Below are 25,535 nucleotides of genomic sequence, written 5' to 3' on the forward strand. Positions count from 1 at the left end.
TCTGTTAAACATTAATTTTACTGATGGCATGTAACTCAAATTAAATCAAAACCTGTCTCTTAATTACTTAAATTACTTACTCATGTTCTATTTTGACTTTATATAAGTGCTTGAAATATAAGGACATATATGATGCTTTCCTGAAATATTTATCTGTATAAAATAAGATTTCCATATAAATCATATCTGTATCAAACGTCTATATAAAATATGATTTTTTATTTTAAGAAAAATAAAAGACATTATTGTACTAATGGAAGGATCGGCTTATCATATGAAGCTCACTACAAAGAATGGTCAGTGCAGTTAGAGAAATAACTACACTGACAACTATGGTGACAATGTTTATGAGTCAGAGAAATAGAATGTCTGTCTCCAATACAGGTGTGTGTGGCTGGGATATTAGAGACGTTGGTGATATGAATGTTGCACTGGTGAAGGGGTGTTCTTTTTATGACTTGAAACCCAACTACAATTATGTTTGTAATCAATGCTTAAATAAATATTAAAAATAAGTTTTTGTGTTTCTATAAAATATCTGAAATAGAAGAAAAGGGACTATGTCAGAATCATAAGACATTTGAGATATGTCCAATTTCCTAATAAGGAGTTAGCATATTTGTAGAGAATATAATAATGGTTCCTTAATAAAAGGTTACTAGGTAAACTTTTATTGAAATAACACTAGAGGAATAAACAGGAGTTGGGCAGAGAAGAGGAATATGGAGAGTAATAAAAGACAATTTCCTGAGATGGAGCAACTTCTAAAAAATTAGAAGGCATTAGAGTGTTCTGAGTTCACAGAAATATATTAATATATTTAGATAGCAAGTTCAGTAAATCCTTCTTACTTTTAATTCGGAAAGTGTTCAGCTAATTAATATTTTAAGTAGACCAAGCCTTCATGTTAAATAGAAAAGTAAAAGAAAAGTGGACAGATATACGTCTATTATCTATTATAGATGCTTGAGAGAAAGTTGCTTGGAGAAAAATGGTAATATCACTTGAAAGAAATGTTAAAACATTTGTTGAATCAGTGTAGATCAATGGGAATGAAGACATGGATAAGTATTTTAGAACTTCTAAAAAGAAAAAATAGCTTTTTGTTGTTTCTATTCTGCTTCTTAAATTGAAAACTAAAGTATATCAAAAGTATACATGATGTAATATAAGACGCATATTTTCTCATAATATAGTTGTAGCATTGATGTAAGCATGCTTGCCAGAATGTGTTTCCCATAAAAAATAATGAATAATAAACAATTAGGCTGAAAAGAGGTAAAAATGTAGCACATTGACTTGTTTGAAATTTTGTTTTATCTAATTTTGTTTATGTGGGAACCACACTATGTGCTTTGGATTTTCCTGACTTGTTTTTGGAGATCTCTAAACTTCAGGGACCATGTTGAACAGGGTATTGAACCTGTGGGTCACCAACATGAAATGCATGCACTTCAGTTCTTTGAATTATCTCTATCATCCTGACATAACATATTTTCTTCAATAATAGATATAATAGATGCAAATCTTCAAATTGAAATAGAAAACAGCATGAGAAAATTAGTTTACCTGGAATATATGAGTTTATTTTTCTATATAACATAAATGAAATGCCTATGACCTCAAGAAGTTTGGGACAAGTGGAAATGGAAGCACATACCCTGCTCATGGATTGGCAGGTTTAACATCAATAAAATAGCAATACTCCCCAAAGCATTGTACAGATTTAATGCGATCCCTCTAAAGATGCCCATGACATTCTTCAAACAAGTGAATCAGGCACTTTTGAAATTCATTTGGAACAATAAACACCCTAGAATAGCTAAAAAAAATCATTGGGAAAAAGAATATGGGAGGAATTACTTTCCCCAACTTTAAAGTGTACTACAAAGCAATAGTTATCAAAACAGCATGGTATTTAAATAAAGACAGGCCCTCAGATCAGTGGAATAAGCTTGAATACTCAGAGAATGTTCCTCAGACATACAATCACCTAATTTTTGATAAAGGAGCAAGAAATCCTAAATGGAGCAAAGAAAGCCTCAACAAGTGGTGTTGACACAACTGGCTAGCCACTTGCAAAAAATTGAACTTAGACCTCCAGCTAACATCATGTATGAAGGTTAAATCCAAATGGATGAAAAACCTCGATATCAGACCTGAAACCATAAAATATATAGAACAACACGTAGGTATAACACTCCAGGACATTGAGACTAAAGGCATCTTCAAAGAGGAAACTGCACTCTCCAAGCAAGTGAAAGCAGAGAGTAACAAATGGGAATATATTAAACTGAGAAGCTTCTGCACCTCAAAAGAAATAGCACCTAGGAATCAAGAGCCACCCACTGAGTAGGAGAAACTATTCACCCAATACCCATCAGACAAGTGGCTAATCTCCAGAATATACAAGGCACTGACAGAAATTTACCAGAAAAAATCATCTAATCCCATCAAAAAATGGGGAGAAGAAATGGACAGACACTTTGACAAAGAAGAAATACAAATGGCCAAAAGACACATGAAGAAATGCTCCACATCACTAATCATCAGGGAGATGCAAATCAAAACAACTATGAGGTTCCACCTCACATTCCAGAGAATGACATACATCACAAAGAATGAGAACAAGCAGTGTTGGCGGGGATGTGGAGAGAAAGGAACTCTTATCCACTGCTGGTGGGAATGACGTCTAGTTCAACCTTTATGAAAAGCAATATGGAGATTCCTTCAAAAACTGGAACTCGAGCTCCCATACGATCCAGCTATACAATTCCTAGGAATATACCCTAGAAACACAAAAATACAATACAAAAAATCTCTTCCTTACACCTATATTCATTGCAGCACTATTTACCATAGCAAGACTCTGGAAAGAGCCAAGATACCCTTCAACAGATGAATGGCTAAAGAAACTGTGGTACATATACACAATGGAATATTATGCAGCTGTCAGGAGAGATGAAGTCATGCAATTTTCCTATACATGAATGTACATAGAATCTATTATGATGAGTGAAATAAGTCAGAGAGAGAGAAAGACACAAAATGGTCTCACTCATCTATGGGTTTTAAGAAAAATGAAAGACATTCTTGCAATAATAACTTTCAACACAAAAGAGAAAAGAGCTGGAAGTTCCAGCTCACCTCATGAAGCTCACCACAAACAGGGATGAGTTTAGTTAGAGAAATAACTATGTTTTGAACTATCCTAATAATGAGAATGGAAGAGGGAAATAGAAATCCTGTCTAGAGTACAGGCGGGGGTTGGGTGGAGAGGAGGGATATTTGGGACCTTGGTGATGGGAATGTTGCACTGGTGATGGGTGGTGTTCTTTACATGACTGACACCCAAACACAATCATGTATGTAATAAAGTTGTTTAAAAAAAAGAAATTTGGGACACTAAAATTAAACTCAGTTATTCTTGTTTAAAAATTAGGAGAGAATTATTACAATAATGTTTTTTATTTTTCTTAAAGCCTATAGATAAGTTCGACTATTTTGTGTAGGACATTATTGTAATAATCTCTGGAGGAAAGGGCCGGAAAGACCGGCTCAGGATACGAAGCTCACTACAGAGTGGTAAGTGCAGTTAGAGAAGTAACTGCACTGACAACTCTCATGACAATGTCAATGAGTGAGAGAAATAGAATGCCTGTCTCTAATACATGCAAGGAGTGGGGGAGGAGAGTGATAGGGGTCATGGTAGTGGGAATATTGCACTGGTGAAGGGGGTTACTCCTTATATGACTGAAACCCAACTAACAATCATTTTTGTAATCATGGTGTTGAAATAAAAACATTTTTTAAAAAATAAAAAATGGGAAAGAAGTTTTTTTTTCTTTTTTTTTGATTATTTTGTTTTGTTTTTGTTTGTTTGTTTGTTTGTTTGTGTTAAATCACACCCAGTAGCGCTCATGGGTTACTCCTGGCTCTTCGCTCAGAAATCACTCCTGGCTTTGAGAACCTTATGGGATGGCAGAAATCTAATTTGTGTCCATCCTGGATCAGCGCATGAAAGGCAAACACCCTACCTCTGTGCTACCACTCCAGCCCCCAGGAGAGTTATTTGAGAGACACAGACAGTTAACATAATATCAAATATTTGCTTCATAAACTGTAAAATAAAACTATTTAAAATCTTATGTTTGTTTATAACTTCAACTGTTATGATTTTTTCCCCTTTGGTCGCTAAATTGGATTTAATGCTGCTAGACTAAGTTCACCTTCTATTCAGACTACAACTCTTTTTGGTACTGCTTATGTGTCCTCTTTAACAGAGTGTTCCCAAAGGTTGTTCTTACAGTGAATGGAGAAAATGTAAAAGGAGATGGCAAAAATTTATGGTATAACTGGAAGTCTCTGTGAAATGTAGCAAATTGCTCTCATTCTCTTATCATTGATCAAAATAAACTGTTATGGGAAGTAAATTAAGAGGGAATAATGATAGCACTTTGAGAAACACCAATGTTAATGGAATAACCCAAATAATGCAATAACCAGAAAAATAAGGGTACCCAAATTTCAAAAAAGAAATTTTAGCAATTGGACTGTAGAAGAAATTATTTTATTCTGAGTATATCTCAAATCAGTTTTGAAAGTATCTTTTGCATTGTAATTTGGAAATCTTTAATAATGTTAATTTCTTTGTCTTGTTGGAGGTAGAACCATTTTAATAAATTGAGGGGTTGATAAGAAAGTAGGGATTGTTGTAAATGATCACTTTAAATAATTAATAAGTGGAGGAAAAAAGAAATAAAGGTCTAAAATTAGGTAAATTATTTTTTAAAGTGCATTATTCTAAAACCTTTAAAGTTAAAATAGTTGAAAATGTTTCTTATATAAAATTGACAATAAAATTTTAAAACTATTGTTTAATAGTTCTACCTTGAAATGTGCTTATAAAGATATGTAAAATCAAACGATTATTACAATAAAATTTAATCAAAAGGGGTCGGAATGATAGTACAGTAGGTCGGGTGCACACAACCAGCCCACACTTGATCCCAGGCATCTCTATAGTCCCCTGAATTCTAGAGGAGTGTGTGTGTACCCATGAGCATTAATGTGTGATGTAATATTAAAATCAACCCCCAAAATATAGTCAACAGTTTTATTACTAAAAGGCAAGCATTATTAAGATATATGTATATAAAATGAATAATCTAAAATTCAAAAAACTTCCCACATAAAAAGCGTACACACCTAGAGAAATAGTTGTAAAACCTATGTGTTCCCATCCATTCATCTGAAAATACTTCAACTGTATTTTTATGAGGCTTAAGTATCATATGATTTATTTCAAATACCCATTCCAGTTTTATCTTAAAGCAATGAAAACTTGAATGGGCCAATTTTGAGCATTTTTATCTCACATCTGATGTTTTTGACTGTAAAATGTAGAAGTATCAACAAATATTTTGTTTTTATTCAGATGAAAACAAAAATAAGCAGAGTAAAGTGTATGAAAAGAGAAAGGATGGCATATTACATGTCTTCACATAAAATATAAAAGTATGAGTTGAAAATAATTATGTATAAAATACATAAAGTCAAGGTATTTAAAATCATTGCATAGTTAAAAAGAATAGCAGGCAAATTATATTTATAGAAATTACTCAGGTTTTAAATCTCTTGTGTTACCATTCATCATTCCTCACAAGCATTTGAATAGGCTTTATAAAAAAGACCATTTTCCTATTCATCTGATTTTTATAGAGAACGAGGTAGATTTACTTTAAATATACTTCAGTAGTTTACACCCAGTTTCTAACATTTTAATGTTTTTACAAACAAACTTTAACAAAGAAGTAGCTAATAATTTGTCCTAGTTTTTAATGCTATACTTCTATAATTTTTTTCTTCAGGTTAACAATATATTCCAAGTATAAAAGCTCTGATTTAGATTGTCTCATTAAAATATTTGTATATATGCACATATATACCATATATTCCTATTTGACACTTAATAAAACTACACTTGGTTTTTATCATTTTTGGGGTGATATAGATTGAGTTTAGGACCTATCCTCCCAAAATTTCTTATTATTTGAGAAGTGGTTGTGTTATTTGTCAATGTTTCCTAATAAAGTAATATGACGCTATGAGTTGTTTGAATCTATATATTAATAACCTATAATTGTGTGATTAATTGTGCTAATGAAAAATAATATCAAAATAATTTTCCTATTTTCTTCCTTATGGTTTCTGTGAAATTGATGTTACACTATCCAGAGAAAACTGGATTAAGCATCTGATTATCTTATAAAAAAGAAAATGCAAACTATTTGCATCAATGGTTAAATGATAGTGAATGTAAGTTTATGAAAGTTCCATAAACTAAATTGAATTGAATTTACTGACTAACAATTATTGTATCAACTAATTTAATGGGGTCCTTCACCTGTTATTTGCAATGTCTTCCCACAAGACTTCTGGGTTCAAGCAATTCTTGGAAAAAAAATTAAATCAGAATTGGCCTCACTAGGTTGAGAAGAAAACTGATAAAAAAAATATCAGGTACAACTCCAACAGTTGACACAGAAGAAGAACCAAATTGGGGCTATAAGGAGTCTTACTTGATATGTGAGCATGTGCTGTTAACATCTTGCACACACAGCAGCCAGAAATGCACCATGATCTAAAATAATGGTCTGACTAGAGAATCTGTTTTTCTCCTCTCTGTATCTGATTGTGAATTCAGTAATAAGTCACCTACAAGACCCTAATAAAAATACACTGGGGTAAGAACCACACATTATTTTACAGACTGAAGAATATAAGCAACTTTTGAGTAAAGGAGGGCCACTACGCAGTCAAATAACCCAGCTAGGTGTGACCCAAAAACAAACAAAAAATAATAATAAAATCAAAGGAGACATGATAATGTGGTTAACAATATTCTTCTAACATAAAACTGGCAAGTTCTCTATGAGGGACTCTGAAATACTAATAAAGAACCCAACAGAGGATTTTAACTATAAAGAAAAATTATTTAAATATTCACAATATAGTTAAAGTGATAGTACAGCAGGTGGAGAGGCTTCTCTTGCCTGAAGAAGATCTAAATTCTATCTTGGCAAGTCAGGATAGAATGTATAAAAGGACTACCTTTTTACATCAGATATGTCTCCCAAAAAACATTCCTTTTATTTGAGGGGGCAGGGTAGCAGAACAATATTGCTCAGGGCTTTCTATCAAAAACTATCTAACTGTATCATCTAATTAAATAACTTAGTTATTTCAATTTCACTGTGTTTCTTTTGATGCTAAGTTTTCCAGGTAAAGTGGTGAATGCTTAAATATATACATACTTAGCACAGAATAAGGGAGATTCATATTTAGGCCAAATAAATGTTTGCAACTATCAATAAGCTAAGTTGAGATATACTACCATCACTTATCAGGGGGATTATCTCTCTAAGATATGGTCTCAGTTAGCCATGCTGGGGCCATTCTACAACAGTCCTACTGGTTTCGAGCTTCCCCTAAATCGTGGTTACAATACTAGTATTAATGTGGTGAGAATATATATTTGATGTAATCCCTTTGGTTTATTTCTGTAACAGTTTTACCAATCATATTATTATTGATATTTTTAAAATTAATGTCTTGAGGAGTTCTGCCTATGTTTTCTTCATTATAATGTATGATTTTATTCCATTTTGAATTGAATTTTGTTAATGATGTAATATTTGGGCCTAAAGTGGGCTTTTGGTAGCCTCTTTTGTTTGTTTTGCATATAATAAACCAGTTTTCCAAGTACCTGTTGTTGAAAAGGATTTCCTTGTACTGTATCATATACCTCTCCTTTGTCAAAGATTCATTGTCCATATACCCGATGGTCTGTTTCTGAACTATGAATTCTGTTATGTTGATGTAAGAGTATGTCTTTATTCTAATACAACACAGTATTTAGAAATTTAGCATTATACCACAATTTAAAATTTTCGAAAGAAAAGCATCCCAAATCATTATTTCTAGATTGCGTTGGCTGGTATTATTACTCTTATAACGTTTTTAATTCCATCTAAATGTTAACAGAGAAAGTTTCAATTGTTTAATAATATAAGAAGTAAGATGAAAACAATTTGGAGCCAGGGATATTGATCAGTTATAGAAAAATTGCTTTGAAGATTGTTGAAGACACTCAATTCATTCCCTAGCATCTTCAACAATTAAAAATTTTTAGGGTTTGAATTTTGAACCAAAAGTTGTGTGAATTTTTATTACAAGTTAAATATAGTCAGATGAAAACATAAGTATATTAGTTGCTTATAGAGTTTTAAATAGTTTAGATTGCATAATGCACAGAAGCAGGAAGAGCTCTGCTCAGAGGTCACTTTTATTAGGACTTAGAAGACATTGTGTAATACCAAGAACTGAACTCCAGTTTGGTACATGAAGATGTGTTTTAATCTCATTAATCAAGAATTACTTTGACACATGATTTTTGCAATTATGTATTTGTACTAACAATAAATGTATATATAAGTGGTACTAACTTCTTAATAAAAATAATATGAGAGACTTAACACATTATCAATTATATTTACGTTTTTTCACTAATTTATTTCTCTTGCTCCAGAATAAATATATAATTCGTAGGCAAATTTTATAGGGTTCTATGTAAGAATAATTCAGGTTCTCATTTATGCTAAAAAACTAAATTATACCCATAAAGAATTTTTGCCATGACATACATAAATTTAAGGGAACTCAGGAAGCACACCAGATGTATCCCCAGATTTCCCTGGTGTGGAGAGCTGAAGTAACCCCCATGGGGTTCCTCAAAAAGCCAGCTGTGGATGCTTCTTCCCCTGCGTGGATATTTGAGGAATTCCCAAAGAGATAAATCCATGCTTGGTATTACATTTTCTGTCATTATTTGGCTATATTTCCTTTGTAAAATCTCAGGCAAAAATATGGCCTCTGTCAAATTCTTTTCAGAAATCTCAGCATCAAAGATTACTTAGAGAAACTCTTTTCTGGATAATATTTAGCACCAAAATCAAAGACAATATTTTTTTCTCTTTTTCAAATATGTCCCTGTAGCCTTAGTTTCTGCTTATCAAGAGCATAGCCAGAATACAGATCCTGAGCTTTTGACTCTTCTCAGAAAATGAGAAATACATCTTAGAGGATTTGGCTCTTTCCTTGACCTCTAAAACAATAGGGCTCACCTCAGTGAAGATCACGTTTCTAGATATTTTTCTGCTTCTTAATAATCCGTTATTTTGCATTTCAAGTTTGTTTGTTAAGAGCTGCCTTGGGTTGTGACCTGCTCCTTTGTAACTCAGAATTCTTACAGCTCACACCCATAGCTTAAGTATTGTCTACTGTTAAACTTGTAGCATTCCTGCCAGAAAATGTGTTGACCCTGCATACTTGTGTATGGTTTTATTATTTCATATTTCACCACCCATGCAATCCACTCTTTCTGGAATGTATTCATTGAAATCCCATTGGCACTGTAGGACAAAAGCTGCCTTCAGCAAATTTGCTAATTGCATATCAAAGCACAAAAACTTTTCATTCTCATTTTTTGGTGGGGTGGAGAACAATGCTCATGCAGCTACACCAAGAAAATTAGGAGATAAATTCAGCATTAAAAAACCAGCAAACCTACCTGGTTTGGAATAGTTGAAAAAGTCAACAATTCCGACCTTATTTTTTCATAAAGAATGAGAGAAAATCTATTATAATGGAAGTCGCTTAACAAATCACATGGAAAATATCTTTGGGTTAGAAAGTGAGGAGATATAATTATTTAATATTAAGATGGACTACAATTAGGCAATCACCTGAAATTGCAAGCCCAGACTAGGAGTTCAGAGCATTTTTTATAGGAATTTTTCTGGAAATCATAGCAATAGTGAAATAAAGAGCAGGGCACGAGAATGGAGTTTTTTGCCTGCTTATTTTTCCAAAATACTCTGAGATACATTGAGGCTGGAGGAACACAACACAGAACTTAGAGGGGTCTATTGTTGCTGGAAATCTTTGCGGTGGATACACAAAGTTCCTATAGATATATTTATTAATTTACTAATTGTTTTAGTGGCCCCTCTCCCCTTCCTCGTAGATAACAGTTAGGTTTGGTCTTTTTATTTCTAGCCTGGTTGGCATTATAACTTATGAGCTGTTCTCTAGTCAGTCTCCAGAGTCCCATCTCTGCCTGCCTTCCTGAAAACCTGTGTTTAGCCACCTGCTTATGTTTCTAACTTTCCCATCATTGTAATAATAAACCAAAATAAATAATTTGTTAATTCATAGAGAACTGAGAGTAGAGAAAACACTGCAGTTTTTTTTTGGGGGGGGTCACACCCGGCGGTGCTCAGAGGTTACTCCTGGCTGTCTGCTCAGAAATAGCTCCTGGCAGGCACGGGGGACCATATGGGACACCGGGATTCGAACCAACCACCTTTGGTCCTGGATCGGCTGCTTGCAAGGCAAACACCGCTGTGCTATCTCTCCGGGCCCTGCAGTTTTAACCTTTACACATCACAAAACATTACTCTGAAATCTTTCTTAAGTATATCTCAAGGATCAGCTCCTGAGTGAATTTATTGATCACTCTGATAACCAAAACCAGTAAACCGCACTTCATAAAAATGATTCTTTAATACTAAATCCCTTCTTATTATTGTAAAGACAAGATGGATGTTTTGAGAACACAAGTCCACTGTCTTCCGACCTGTTGCAATAAAACTTCTTGACATTGTTACCCTGTCTTTACTTTTATCATCTACTGTCAGTGGAATAAAAGCATCCCTATGTTTTCAGGAGACCTGGAATCCCAGAGGCAATCCTTAGTTAATTAGATTGCTACAACTTTTCTTGGCACCACTTCAGTGGTACTGGGATCATCCAGGCTGTACCTGGTAGTGATGCTTTGGAAGCCACATGATCTAAGAAATAACTGGGTGGGTTCAGAATAGTTACTTTATTATTTCCTGAAGGAAACATTTTTTTATATTTGGGGTGACTATGTATGGTAGTTAAATGGAAATGAAAGGTCACTTAATTTAAAATTTTAAAAGAAAGCATAAATATTGTATTTATCTAAAATTTATAACTGACAGAGTGAGCATTTTTCTTTTCTTTTTTTTTGTTTTTGTTTTTTTTTTTTGGGGGGGGGCACACCCGGTGATGCTCAGGGGTTACTCCTGGCTGTCTGCTCAGAAATAGCTCCTGGCAGGCACGGGGGACCATATGGGACACCGGGATTCAAACCAACCACCTTTGGTCCTGAATCGGCTTCTTGCAAGGCAAACACCGCTGTGTTATCTCTCCGGGCCCAAGTGAGCATTTTTCTAAATATTGTAATAAGTATATATGTTTCCCCTTGATTTTTAAAATGTAATTACTTCAAAGGAGCATAATATTCACAAAGCATAAAGGACATAGCTTGACATTAAGGTGGGTGTATATAAAGCTGAGCTTGGCACTGACAAAAAGTATAGAACAAAATTTAGAAACCCATGCCGGAAAGTAATGCAGAAGGTTAAATAAAAGAAAGAAAGGGTGGGCAGAGAAATAATTATTATAAAGAGACTCAGGAGGTTTCAAAGTGCTAGGTAAATTATTCTTGTCAACTGATTTTCTGAGACTGTGATCTGGGGGTTTCCTCACATTTCTTATCTCTACTCCTATTAAATACTCTGATAGTGCATTCTCTCTTAAGTTCAAGTAACTCTACAGGCAAAATGTTTTTCTCTGACCTCTTGGGGGGTATTTAAAAATTAATTCTGACATAATGACCCCTAGATTTGACCTCCATATTGGAAAGTCTGCATTGATTCTATGTTTTTTAACTGAAATTTAAGAATTTTGTCCTTCTCTTTTATATTATTCATTTAAGGGACATCATAGATTTGAAAGGAAAACTTACAAACATCTTTAAAATGAAAAAGTATTTATATATAATTTATTTTTATATTTATGCCACTTTACTTAGCAAAAACACAAATAGACAATTTTAAGTTTTAAAAATGCTTTATATTATTTCCTATATAATGCACATTATGATATAATAAATAAATGACTAAAATTGAAGTATTTGGGGATGGAGAGCTGGCGCTAAAGGTACAGTGTCTCATATGGTCTGCCCAAGCTAGGGACAATTTCTAAGAGCTTAGCCAGGAGTAACCCCTGAGCATCAAACGGGTGTGGCCCAAAAATCAAAAAACAAATCTAAAAAAATAACAAAATAAAAATTGAAGTATTTTGGCATTTTATTAAATTAACAGATATCATTATACTTCTGAAATATACTCTTGAGTTAAAAAATTAAAGTAATCGTAGATTACAAGACTATAAATGTTTATATGAATGTTTTAGGGATATATTATTATCAGGCCATATCTACAACCAAAATGCCAATATTGGAACCAGAGCATAAAAGTGCAGCAGGTAGGACACATGCCTTCTATGTAGCCAACTCACTGAGGATCACCAGAACCCCATATGCTTAACAAGCACACAAGAGCTTACCAGAAGTGATCCCTGTGTGCAGAGCCAAGAGTAAGCCTAGATATCGTTAAATGTGACCCAAATCTCATCCCCACAAAAAGCCAACATTTGTATGAAGAACCTTGAACCTTCCAATTAACTCCCCACTCCTATTCTCCATTCTCACCACCTTGGAATCCTCAATTCTATGGTCAGAGTTATAAGTTTTTCTTGATATTGTCTATTCCCTTTCTTCTTTAGATAGCACACAAGAGTGAGATCATTATATAATTGCCTTTTCCTCTCTGACGTATTTCATATAGTATAACCTCTATTTATATCCATGATTATAAAGTCAAGATATTATCTTATATCTTACTGATGAATATTATCCGTTGTGTGTACTTTTGTTACTTAGACATAGTGCTGTAGTAAAAATATGTGTGCATATCTTTTCAAAATTACTCATTTTCTGTTCATTGAATAGATAACTGCAAGGAGAATTGCTAAATTATATGGTAGTTCTACTTTTAATTTTTTGAAAACTTACCATACCTCCATACATATTTTCCATAGAGATTGGTTCTAATTAGTTTAATATTCCCATCAAATTTAAGAGTTTTATTTTTTAGTCTGGACCACAACTGGCACTTGACATTTTTGTTCTTATTTTTGTTCTTTTTTAAATAGGTCATTTTATTATATTATTTATATGAACATATATTAATATATAATATATAAACATTCTAATTATTATTTGATATTTTTGTTCCTGATAATAATGATAAGCATTTGGTAGGAACCACACATGGCGGTGCTAAAAGGTTCACTCCTGATTGTGCTCAGATAACACTCATGGAAAACTTGGGTGAATTTATTGAGTGAATACTGGAGTTCAAACTTGAATCTACCTTATATTTTACCTGCTAGACCATCTGGCCCCCGATGAGCATTTTTAATGTTTCTATTTTTTCATATATATATATATATATATATATATATATATATATATGTTCTTTTGGAAGTGTATATTCTCTTCTCACACTTTTATTGAGATGTTTATTGTTCCATGTGTGAGTTATTCTATATCTTTGATAGTACTTTATCAATGTGCAATGTAGAACGATTCTCCCATTTAATAGGATGAGTTGTGGGGAGAGGGATCCGCACTGTTTCAATGAAAAAAGAATAAATTTAATGCAGTAATATAAAATATTTAATTATAAATGATAATATACAGTGAAATTATTTGAGCTATAAGATTAAAATAACTTTTAAATTGGTATTCATAGGGAACATTATAAGAGATCTATTGGGTAAAAATGAGTTAGCAAAAGTATATTAGAAGTTAAAAATGAATTTCTTAGCACCTGAGAGATGTCCCAAATGATTGGATTACATGTTTTGCTGTGCTACACCCTATTTAACCCCTTAACATTGCACTTTTCCACTGAGCACTGCCAAAAGTAACCACAGCATAAAGCTCCTGAGAACTGATGTATGTGTTCCTCCTACCAATAAAACAAAAAGAAAAAGGGAATCAAATAACCTAAGTTATATCAAAGGCAATAAAACAACAGTTACATTTTTTAAAGACAAAGAAATAATTTTTATTTTCAATAATTGAAAGACGGAGAGCAGGGCTACAAAGCTGTGTCAGAAGGGAAGGAAATATAAAAGTGACTTGAGCCAAGATTAAACCAGACTACTTTTAAGCATGATGTGAATTTAGTTACCACAGATCATGTTTAAATCTACTAAGATATGCAAAAGATAAGCTGAATAAATCATGTGTGCCCTTTATGCTTTGTTTCCCAATTGCACTGATTTATATGTGCAATCATGACTATTTTGAGAGGCCCAATTTTTTTCTTTTGTTTTTTTTTTTGGGGGGGGGCACATCAGATGATGTTCAGGGGTTACTCCTGGATACGTGCTCAGAAATCGCTCCTGGCTTGGAGGACCAGATGGGACACGGGAGAGAGAACCGAAGTCCAACCTGAGTCAGCCATGTGCAAGGCAAACTCCCTACCACTGTGCTATTGCTCCAGCTCTTGAGGGCCCAAATATTAAATATCAAGAATTATTTGGTGCAGTGTGCAGAGCATTTGTCTTGCATATAACTGACCCAGGTTTGATCCCCAACTTCTAACATGATCCCCCAAGCCTGCCAGGAGTAATTTTTGAGCACAGAGGCACCACTGAATATGACCCCTAAAAAGAAAAAATAATTGTAGGGGCCAGAACTATAGATAGCACACAAGTAAGGTGGTTGCCTTGCACATGACCAACACAGGAACAGACCCAGTTTGAATCTCAGCATCCCATATGGTCACCCAAGCCTTCCAGGAGCTACATTTGAGAGCAGAGCCAGAAGTAATCCTTGAGTGCTTCCCAATGTGACCCCCAAAAAGGAAACAAAAAAAAAGTAAATTATTGTCATAAGGTGATATGTTTTACTTTATCTTCATTAAGTCTTAATCAAATGAACATACAAACTTTAAAAATATGTAATAATAGAAATTCAATTAATAATAAGCTCAATTATGCAATATTTTATTAAACAGAGTTGAATCCTACAGAGAAACAATCTGGAGAGTGATAAAATAACAATCAACATATGCCAAATCAGCCAGGCATTCTAAATGGCACAATCAAGAGTGGGCTGTGCAAGAGAAGATGGAGCTCAAAATATAGAGGAGTGACCAAAAAACTAGTTATTTATTTGTACACAGTGGGCCAAATTTCTATCTATGGAATGTAGATGGTGCCCCAGTATTTTTTACCACACCTGGTGTCTGGAAAAAAATAATGTTAGATTAGAAGCTGGAGCAATAGCACAGCGGTAGGGCATTTGCCTTGCATATAGACAACCCAGGACTGATTCAGGTTTGATACCCTTCCTCTCTTCCTCCCACCCTTCCTTCCTTTCTACCTTCCTTCTCCCAGCCTGCCAGGAGTGATTTTTGAAAGCAAAGTAAGGAGTAACCCCTGAGTGCCATTGGATGTGTCACTCCCAAAAAATAATTTAGATTAAAAGATTTTCAAAAAAGGACATATTATAATAAAGGCATAGCGTTTAGGATAACAATCCTGATGTTTTAAGATGACTGCTCTAGCTTTTATCCTAGGCAATCATTTAGTTTCTAAAAGATTTTCCTTCTTCCTTCCCTCTTCCTTTCCTCCCTTCCTCTCTTCCTTTCTCTCCTCCTTCCTCCCTTCCTCCCTCCCTCTCTTCCTTCCTTCTACCCTTACCCCTTCCTCCCTCCCTTTCCTCCTCCCTACCTACCTCTCTCCCTTTCTGCCTCCCTCCCCTCCTCCCTCCCTTCCTTCCCCCTTCCTCCCTAGCTTCCTCCCTTCCTCCCTTTCTTCCTCCTACCTCCCTCACTTTCTTTCATCCTTCCTTTATTCCTTTCCCTCTTCCCTCCCTTCCTTCTTCCCTTCTCCCTTCTTCCTTTCTCTCCTCCTTCCTCACTGCCTCCCCTCCTTCCTCCATTACTTCTACCCTTCCTTTATTCCTCCCTCCCTTCCTCTCTTCCTCCCACCCTTCCTTCCTTTCTACCTTCCTTCTCCCTTTTTCTCCCTCCCTCCCTTCCTTCCTCCCTTTTCTTAAATATCTTCTCCCTTCTTTCTTCCCTTTCTTCCTCCTCCTTTCCTTCCTCCCGCCCATCTTACCTTTCTCCCCCTTCCTCCTTTCCTCCTTTTTCTCCCTTCCTCCGTTCATTTCTCCTACCTCTGTTTCTTCCTTCCTCTCTTCCTTCCCTCCCTCCCTTCTTCCCTCTCCCTTCATTTCTCCCTACATCTGTTCCTTCCTTCCTCCCTTCCTTTCTTCCTTCCATCCTCCCTTTATTTCTTTTCCTCCTCCCTCCCTCTCTTCCTCCCTTACTTCCTTTCCCTCGCTCCTGCCTTCCTTTCCCTTCCTTCTCCCTTCTTTCCCTTTCTTCCTTCCTCTCTCCATTTCTACCTTTCACCTTCCCTCCCTCCTGCCCGCCCTTTCTCCCTTTTTCTCACTCCCTTCCTCCCTCTCTTCCCCTCCCTTCCTCTTTACCTCCCTCCTTTCCTCCTTCCATTCCTTCCTCACTCCTTCACTCCCTTCCTTCCTTTCTTCATTCCTTCCCTCCTTCCTTTCTACCTCCCTTCCTCCCTACCTTCCTTACTTTCTTCCATACTTCCTTTATTCCTTTCCCTCTTCCCTCCCTTCCTTTTTTCCTTCCTCCCTTCCTCCCTTCCTTTCCCTCCTCTTTCCTCACTCCCTTCCTCTCCTCCTTCCTCCCAACCTTCCTTCCTCCCTCCCTTCCTCTCCTCCTTCCTCCCAACTTTCCTTCCTCCCTCCCTCCCTTACTTCCTCTCTTTTTCTCACTCCCTTCTTCCTTCCTCCCTCCTTCCTCACTTCTTTTCTCATGTCCATCCTACCTTTCTCCCCCTCCCTCCCTTCCTCCTTTTACTCCCTCCCTCCCTTTATTTCTCCTACCTCTGTTCCTTCCTTCCTTCCTCCCTTTCTTCCCTCCTCCCTTCTTTTCTCTACCTTCATTTCTCCCTACATCTGTTCCTTCCTTTCTTCCTTTCATCCTTCCTTTCTTCCTTTTCCTCCTCCGTCCCTCTCTCAATCTCTTCCTCCCTCCCTTCCTTTCTCTCCTTCTTCCCTTCCTTCCTCCCTTCTTTTCCTTTTCTCCTTCCTTCCTTTTTTCCTTCCTTCCTTTCTACCTTCTTTCCTTCCTTCCTTTCTTCCTCTCTATTACTACATTTCTTCCTCCCTCCCACCCTTTCTGCCTTTTTCTCACTCCCTTCATCCCTCTCTTCCCCTCCCTCCTTTCCTCCTTCCCTTCTTTCCTCCCTACCAACCTTCCTTCCTTTCTTTCTTCCTTCCCTCCTTCCTTCCTTCCTTTTTTCCTTCCTTCCTTTTTTCTTCTCATATAGTGTCTGTGTTTACCTGGCACCTGGGTAATGCTTAGGGACCTTCTGGGATCAATCGTGTAGAACTGGGCATTCAAGCAGACTTGGCCATATGCAGTATATGTACATTAACCTCTACTATTTTTCTGAATATTTTATAGTCATTTTTCTTTTGGGGGTGTCTGCCACACCGGATGTTTCAGGGGTTACTCCTGGCTATGTTCTCAATAATTGTTTCTGGCTTGGAGGATCATATGGGATGCTGGGAATGGAACCGAGGTCCCTCCTGGGTCAGCCACATGCAAAACAAATGCCCCACCACTGCGCTATCACTCTTGCCCTATAGTCATTTTTCTAAAGATTTTAGTGGTACTCTTTACTTTGTCATGGATAACCATCCTCATGAGATTACTAAACAGTCACACACCTAAATTTATTAAAGGCATTTGATTTACGTTGATTGGTTCTTGTGTTTTTTTTTTTTTGGGGGGGTCACACCCAGTGATGCTCAGGGGTTACTTTTGGCTATGCAGTCAGAAATCACTCTTGGCTTCGGGGACCATATGGGACGTTCGGGGATCAAACAGCAGTCCATCCTAGGTTAGCCAGTGCAAGGCAAATGCCCTACCACTTGAGCTACTGCTTCTGCCCCATCTTGTGTTTATTTCCTATTGCTGCTATAACAAATTACAACTCAGTATCATAAAATAATGTAATTTATAAACTAATATTTATAAATTTCAGAAATATGATATTAAGGATTTGGTAGGACTGTTTTCTTTCTTTGAATTTCAGTGGAAACTTCGTTTCTTCATATTTTACTTTTTCTAGTGCTCTCCTACATTTGTTTGTGGTCCCTTTCTCTATTCTCAATGATCATCTAATAATAAATACTATTAATGTTACTTTTGTGGAATTTATCTCCTCAAGAGAGTCAGGGATGATTTTCTCACTGTGAGCAGAGAAAGTCCCTTCTATGTCATTTTAGTTATTTAAGTTTTAGGGCCACAACTAGCAGTGCTCAAAGCTTATTTCTGGCTCTGTGCACTCAGGGATCACTCTTGACAGGGCTTGGAGATTATATGTGGTACCAAGGATCATTTCCAAATTGGCTTTGTACAAAGCAAGTGCCTACCTGCCATTATACTATCTTCTGGCCCAGAAGGCTTCTTCTAATAACTGTGCCCCTTGTGTAGAGATATAAAGGTCAGTAGTTCTAGGTGAACCTTGAAAGAAACTGTTACTTTTAAGTGCTAGTTTTTTTTTAATGAAATAACATAATTGGCCATAGTATTTGCATGAATGCTTTAGGTACCACATCCATCATGAGAGTCACAATATCCAACCAACACTATTTGTACTTCCTTTTTTGTTTGTTCCCTTCACTCCTTGTAAACTCGGTTCTGTTGGAATGCCAATACTTTAAGTTAAAAGCAGTGAAATCTCTAGAAGTTGAGAAGAAAAGAATGCTTCCTTTAATGACAAATTTTTATGTAGTTGGGGTACTATTCAAGTGCATCACATCAGTGAATATATGTGGTATATCAGTTAATATTTCCCCTTCAATTGAGTAAACCATCCATTTAATCTCAGAGTTACAGATGAGATGAGACTATCTTATGTGAAGTCTTTCTCTCCCCTCCCCACCCCTCTTGATGCCTGAGGTCCCTTAACAAAGGATAAATATCTCAGGCCAACCAAATATCCCCTCTCCCATTCTTATAAAAAACATTTTCTAGGGGCCGGCGAGGTGGCGCTAGAGGTAAGGTGTCTGCCTTGCAAGCGCTAGCCAAGGATCAGGACCTCAGTTCGATTCCCCCGGCGTCCCATATGGTTCCCCCAAGCCAGGGGCAATTTCTGAGCACTTAGCCAGGAGTAACCCCTGAGCATCAAACGGGTGTGGCCCCTAAAACCAAAAAAAAAAAAAACCATTTTCTAACATGCAAGTTTTTCAAATGTGTTATTAAATAGACATTTTATGAAGTGGATTTGTCTATCTGATGCTGTGTTTTATTTTTGTGCATATTTGTTTTGGAGCCACACCCAGCAACACTCAGGGGTTCTTCCTGAGGAATCAGAGATTATATTCAGGACTTATTTCTGGCAGTGTTTTGAGATCATACTGGATATCAGATATGAAATCCAGGCAGGCTGCTTACAAGGCAAGCCCTCTATATATTGATCTGATTCCTAATGTTTTTGAGTGTGTTTATTTGGAAAAAATCGAAAGAGTATGGGAGATTCTCTGCTGTACAATGACATTCATTTTTCTTTAAAGCTCATAGAACTATATGTTCTATGAGAGCACAGAATTTCATATTTTCAAAAATATTCTTTTTCTTACTTTAATTACTTTAGCTTGCCTACAAATTATAAGATATTTTAATTTAAAGCTCCATCCTTAATATTGCCTATAACAGGTTAAGGGTATAGTTACAGATTTTAGGGATCTGGACATGGACATCTTTAGGGGCATTATGTAGCTATCATAGTTCTGCAAATACCATTGTCAAAATAGGAATTCTGGGGCCAGAGTGGTGGTGCTAGTGGTAAGGCATCTGCCTTGCAAGCGCTAGACTAGAACAGAGCATGGTTTGATCCCCAGTGTCCCATATGGTCCCCCCAAACCAGGAGCAATTTCTGAGTGCATAGACAGGTGTGGACCAAAACCCAAAAATAAATAAATAAATAAATAAATAAATAAGGAATTTTGAGCACTTTATCCTCCAAACTAGATAGAACAGGGGAATAAAAGAAATTTAGAAGTCCTAAGTAAAAGAAAAAATGGTGCCTGATATCTCTATGTTTTCTTCTTAGCTGCATTTTACTAAAGTAATGTTGTCCTGCTGAAGGGAATAAATGAGACTTTGAAATTTTTTTGTTTATTTGTTTTTTGTTTTGGGGCCACACCTGGTGGTGCTCAGGGTTACTCCTGGCTATGAGCTCAGAAACTGATCCTGGCTTGATGGACCATATGGGACCCTGTCCTAGGTTAGCTCATGCCATGCAAACACCCTACCACTAGTGCCACCACTCCGGCCCCACAAAACTTTGAAATTCTGCCATCTGCAGGATTCTGTAATGCTTAGCTACAGAGGAGCTTTCATTCCTATATTTATTCCCTAAAAAGAAATTTGTCTCTGGAGGTTGCCTCTTTAATACTGCCATAGCTTTGGGGTTGCAGAGTACAGGAACTTTTCAAAGAAAACACTGCTCTTTTCATTTCTTGTCAAACAGAAGTTCAAGCTTGAACAATGATCCATGGATTTTTTAAAATCTATTACTAGGACAGTACTAAGGTTCTAATAGTAGTTTATAATATATTTATTAGACTAATGAGCTAAGAGTACTAATGTTTCTTTTCTCCTGTGTTATTATGAAATCACAAAATAGAGGTAGAATGACCCTATCAATTTTAATATAATCTTACTCTTGAGGACATCAGCATACTTTAAAAATCAGTAAGCTACACATTTTAGTAAAAATTTGGAAGACTATCATCCATTTCAAAAATGAAGGCAACATTTTTATGTAAGTAACCAAATAAACCAATGTAATAATGTATTGTTTTTTTTAAAGTGTTCCTATGAATGAACATCTGGAAAACATTTCTAGCAAAGAGTAAATAAGTTAGCTTGTTTAAGCCTAGTTATCAAGTAATTGTGGTATACTTTGTAGGAAACAGGTATTTGAACTAAGCAGTCAGTATATCTGGCATAAATGAAAGCTTCTACTTTTTCAGAAAGTGAAAAAAATTAAGGTTCAAAATAATTATCAAATAAAAAAACTTATAAGTTATAAATACTGAGTAACTAGAAATATTTATGAACAGTGTGGTACTGTTATAAAATATATTTAACTCTTCTTAATTCCATATTACCTAAGGATTCCTTATTACCCAAGTGGTTCTGACCAAAAAAAATGCAATTGGTTCTGCACTTAATCTATGTAATAAATCCTACTATCAGTTGGACTTAATATGTCAAAGATAAATGATTAAGTTCAAAGTATAACTGGGTTTGGAGGAAAGTTAGTAACTTGATTTTTAATATATAGTTATTACTTTGATCATTAAAATTTCTTAGTCTAATTTTAACTTAGGCCTACTTTCATCATTATACATTAGTTATATTATGATCCATTTTCTATTCAAATGCAATTCAGTGGATATCAAGTGCTGGTGATTGATTTTTACCTGGTTCTTGTCATCACCTTTTTTTCCATATTAACAGTAAGGAATTTCAGATATACTAAATATTCCTCAATGCTCAAAATTTCATCTTAATACTTCCTAGGAAAATAAAAATATCTAGTCTTCTATTAGTAAAAATGTTTCCCAGGGTTAAAGAGTAGAACAGTTGAATGTTGAATTTGAATGCTGGGTTGAATGGCTGCATTTGAATGCAACCAACTTTGTCTGATCTCTGACATTCTATATGGTCACCAAACACCACGAGAAATAATTTCTGACTGCAAAACTAGGAATACAGCTGAGGGTGGCTACATGTGGCTGGACTCATCTACTTATTCACCCCCAAAAATGTTCTTCTATTTTTGTGCTATTAAATATCTGTATTTCGGGAAATTAGAACATTTTTAATCCAGGAATATCATACTTAAAGATTAAGGTGACTGAAAAGATTTTCGGGGAGGCACACCATAGTGGCACTCAAGTGTTATTCAGAAATTACTCCTGGCAGGTTCAGGGAGTTATATGGGATACTAGGGATCATATCCAGGACAGTTGCATGCAAGGCAAATTCTTCCCCATGTTCCATTACTTAAGCACTAAACATATTTTTAAACTAACACTTTGGTTCAGCTGTAAGTCTTCTGAGTTCCTTTGAGGCTGTTAATGAACGAAATGTGTAAAGATGGGGTTTGAAGAGATTTTTTGATAGAACTAAAGGAGAGAAGGCTCTAGAGAATAAAAAGTTTGCAAGTCAAGAAGGATCTAGAAATAATTTTTCATTCAATACTACTCCAATTTTTCTAAGTTATAACCTTAGAGATTCCAACATAAGCTGTGATAAATGAGTTTTCACACCTTTGGTAGATGTTTTATAGGCCAGAAGTATGCTGTTGGGCAATCCTAGCATATGGTTGTTTGGGGCTTTTTTGTTTATAGATCATTATTATAAAGGGATATAACTTATAATCACTTTTTCTAAAAGAAATATATTGTATTACATTTATTCTGGAAGGCACTTTGGCAAAATATATCAAAAGTCATAAAAATGTACATAAATATCAAACTAGCAATTTTTCTAAGAATTTTCCTTAGTAAAATAATCATAGACACATACAAAGATCTATGATCAAAGATATTCTTTGTTGTTTATAAATGGTGAGAAAAAAAGCATATGTTTATTATATAAATTGGCTAACGATATTGTATCTATCCAGATCCAATCAGTAGAACAGGAAAGTTTTAACATATTATTATAAAGAGGATTAAACTCTAAAAAAAGAGTAATATATAATATATGTGTGTACCTATGTAAGTCTAAATTCTAGCTCACTGGCTAGCAAAGATAAAGATAGACTGGAACAAACAGGAAGAAGCTTTTCTGAACGCAGGTAGCAGCTAATGGCATTTGTGCAATGGTATGGAAGACCCTGAGCTGTTGTATTTACAATGTGTATAAAAACTTAGCTAAAATTCTCTGGGTTATTATCAGGATATATAAAGGACTGTATGGACAAAAGAAACACCATAATGTCCTTCAAATCTGTAGGCATGTTACTCAGACACTAGCCAATCTTATGAAACAGATGTGGTGACAGACTGTTAGTAGCATGGTTTTCAGGGTCAGATGAGTCACTGCAAGTTTATCTTCAAACCACAGCTCTAAAGTTGCCAAACTTTCTCATGTTTAGACCTTTAATTAGATCCAGCTTTATCAATATTCCCTCACCTAAGTGCTGACTCCCATTCAGTGCCCCAGCTGGAACATACAAAGAAGTTCCTTCTTTCCATGTTTTCTCTCACTCAATCACTCTCTACTGAGAGAACTTAAGATTGTGCTCACAATAAAGGAAAAGATCTTAAAAGAATTTTGTCTGTTATCAAAGAATATATATATATATATGTATATATATATGTCGACTTAGAGGTGAAAGGAGAAAAATTAACAACTAGAAAATAGATAATGGTTGGTATAGAAGGAGATATGCATAAAATATATAACTTTGAAATATATATGCAAAATAAATATATATGTTGCATGATATAGAAGTAAGTTAGTCTCAAGAAAAGAGTACTACACATTGTGGAATATATAAAAAACATTATGGTATAATATCTAAATAATAGAAACAAAGGTCAGAAGGACTGGTCCATGGTAGGAAGGGAGGAATGCAATTAGGACAGAGAAGTGACCATGATGACCATGATAGTTGGAAAAGATCACTCTGGACTAGAAGAACTGGTCTAAAAGGAGGTAAAACAATAGGCAGTAAAAGCATTGCAAACTTCAGGCCTTAAGAGAGAAAAAAGAGGGAAAGACAGAGAGAGGTGGGAAAGGAGAAAGTCAGAAAGAGAGAATACATAAATGTTTTCCATAGAGGTTGGAGGATGCGAACATTGGTGAAAGGAAATGTGCACTGGTGAGGTGATGATATTGGAACATTAATAATTGAAACTAACTCATGAACACCTTTGTAACCGTGTATCTTATAGAGATTCAACTTAAAAAATATTTTTTAAAGAAAGAAAGGAATACTATTGCCTCTCCAATCATCGTGCCTTGGTGGCCCAGGAAAATGCTCAGGAGTTAGGACTGGTAAAGTCTGCTATGCTAACAGTGTGTCTGTGTATTGGAGTCCTATCTGGCTACTGTCAAGCTGAACCTCTGATCCACTTTATCTACATAGTATAACTGATTCCTACAGCTGGAGTTCTCCATGAACCTTGGATTTAGGTTGTACTGAGGAACTTCTCTTTTCAAGAAAAGAAGGGAGAAGTCCAGCGTGCACATCTCAGGGTGAATTATGGGCAAACCCAAATTGACAAAGGTTCTAAAGTATGAAAAATTACACCCTCCAACTTCTCAGGCTGAAATTACTGAGATACCTCAGGAAGTTAAATGTGTGCTGTTTGCTTCTGAAAAGATAGGTTTTTTGTTGTTGTTTTTTTTTTTTGTGAAGAGATTGGGATTTTACTTGTTTTTCTTAGAGTTTTTTTTTTTTTGACAGAAACATCCAGGGCCTACTCGTGACTCTGCCTTCAGGAAATATTCCTGGTGGTATAAAAGAACCACATGAAATCCTGGAGATTAAACCTGGATTACTCACATCCAAAGCAGCACCTATTGCTGTCCCATTGCTTAAAGCCTGTTAAGAATTTTTGTTAGTTTGTTTTTGTTTGGAGGCCACACCCAGTGATACTCATCAGTTACTCTTTGCTATGCACTCAGAAATCGCTCCTGGCTTGCGGGACCATATAAATGCATATAAACTTAAATAGTTCTAAGTTTCTCAAGTGCAGATGTTTTTCTCCTATGTTAACTCTCTCTGTGTTTCTATTATTTTCATTTCTACTCATATGTTTATGGGTCACATCCAGCAAAGGCTACTCAAACTTAATCTAGGCAGTAGATGGGGACAATGTGGTACTGGGAACAAATCTAGGTCTGCAGGATGCAGAGTATAAACTCACCCCATTGTTCTCTTTCTCCAGCCCTGCACTCATATTTTATATAGAATCACCCAAGGTGATTTTAGTAGTATGTTCTTTGTCTTTTTAAAACTATCATCTTCTGTAAGCAACCATAATGATATGGCAACAAAAATGTTCAGCTTTAAGTGAAGTTGAAAATTATCAAATTGGGGCCGGGCGGTGGCGCTGGAGGTAAGGTGCCTGCCTTACCTGCGCTAGCCTAAGGAGACGGACCGCGGTTCGATCCCCCGGCGTCCCATATGGTCCCCCAAGCCAGGAGCGACTTCTGAGCGCATAGCCAGGAGTAACCCCTGAGCGTTACCGGGTGTGGCCCAAAAACCAAAAAAAAAAAAAAAAAAAAAAAAAAAAAAAAAAAAAAAAAAGAAAATTATCAAATTACCTTCTCTTCTTGAAACATTAACTAGCTACTATATAAGTTAAAAAGAAAATTTTCTAGAACTAGAAGGTTTTATGACAAAGATAAGGTGAAAGAATAGTACATAATGACTCTGGATATTGCTTTTGT

This window comes from Suncus etruscus, chromosome 1 (assembly GCF_024139225.1).
Source record: "Suncus etruscus isolate mSunEtr1 chromosome 1, mSunEtr1.pri.cur, whole genome shotgun sequence".
In the NCBI taxonomy this organism is placed as follows: domain Eukaryota; kingdom Metazoa; phylum Chordata; class Mammalia; order Eulipotyphla; family Soricidae; genus Suncus; species Suncus etruscus.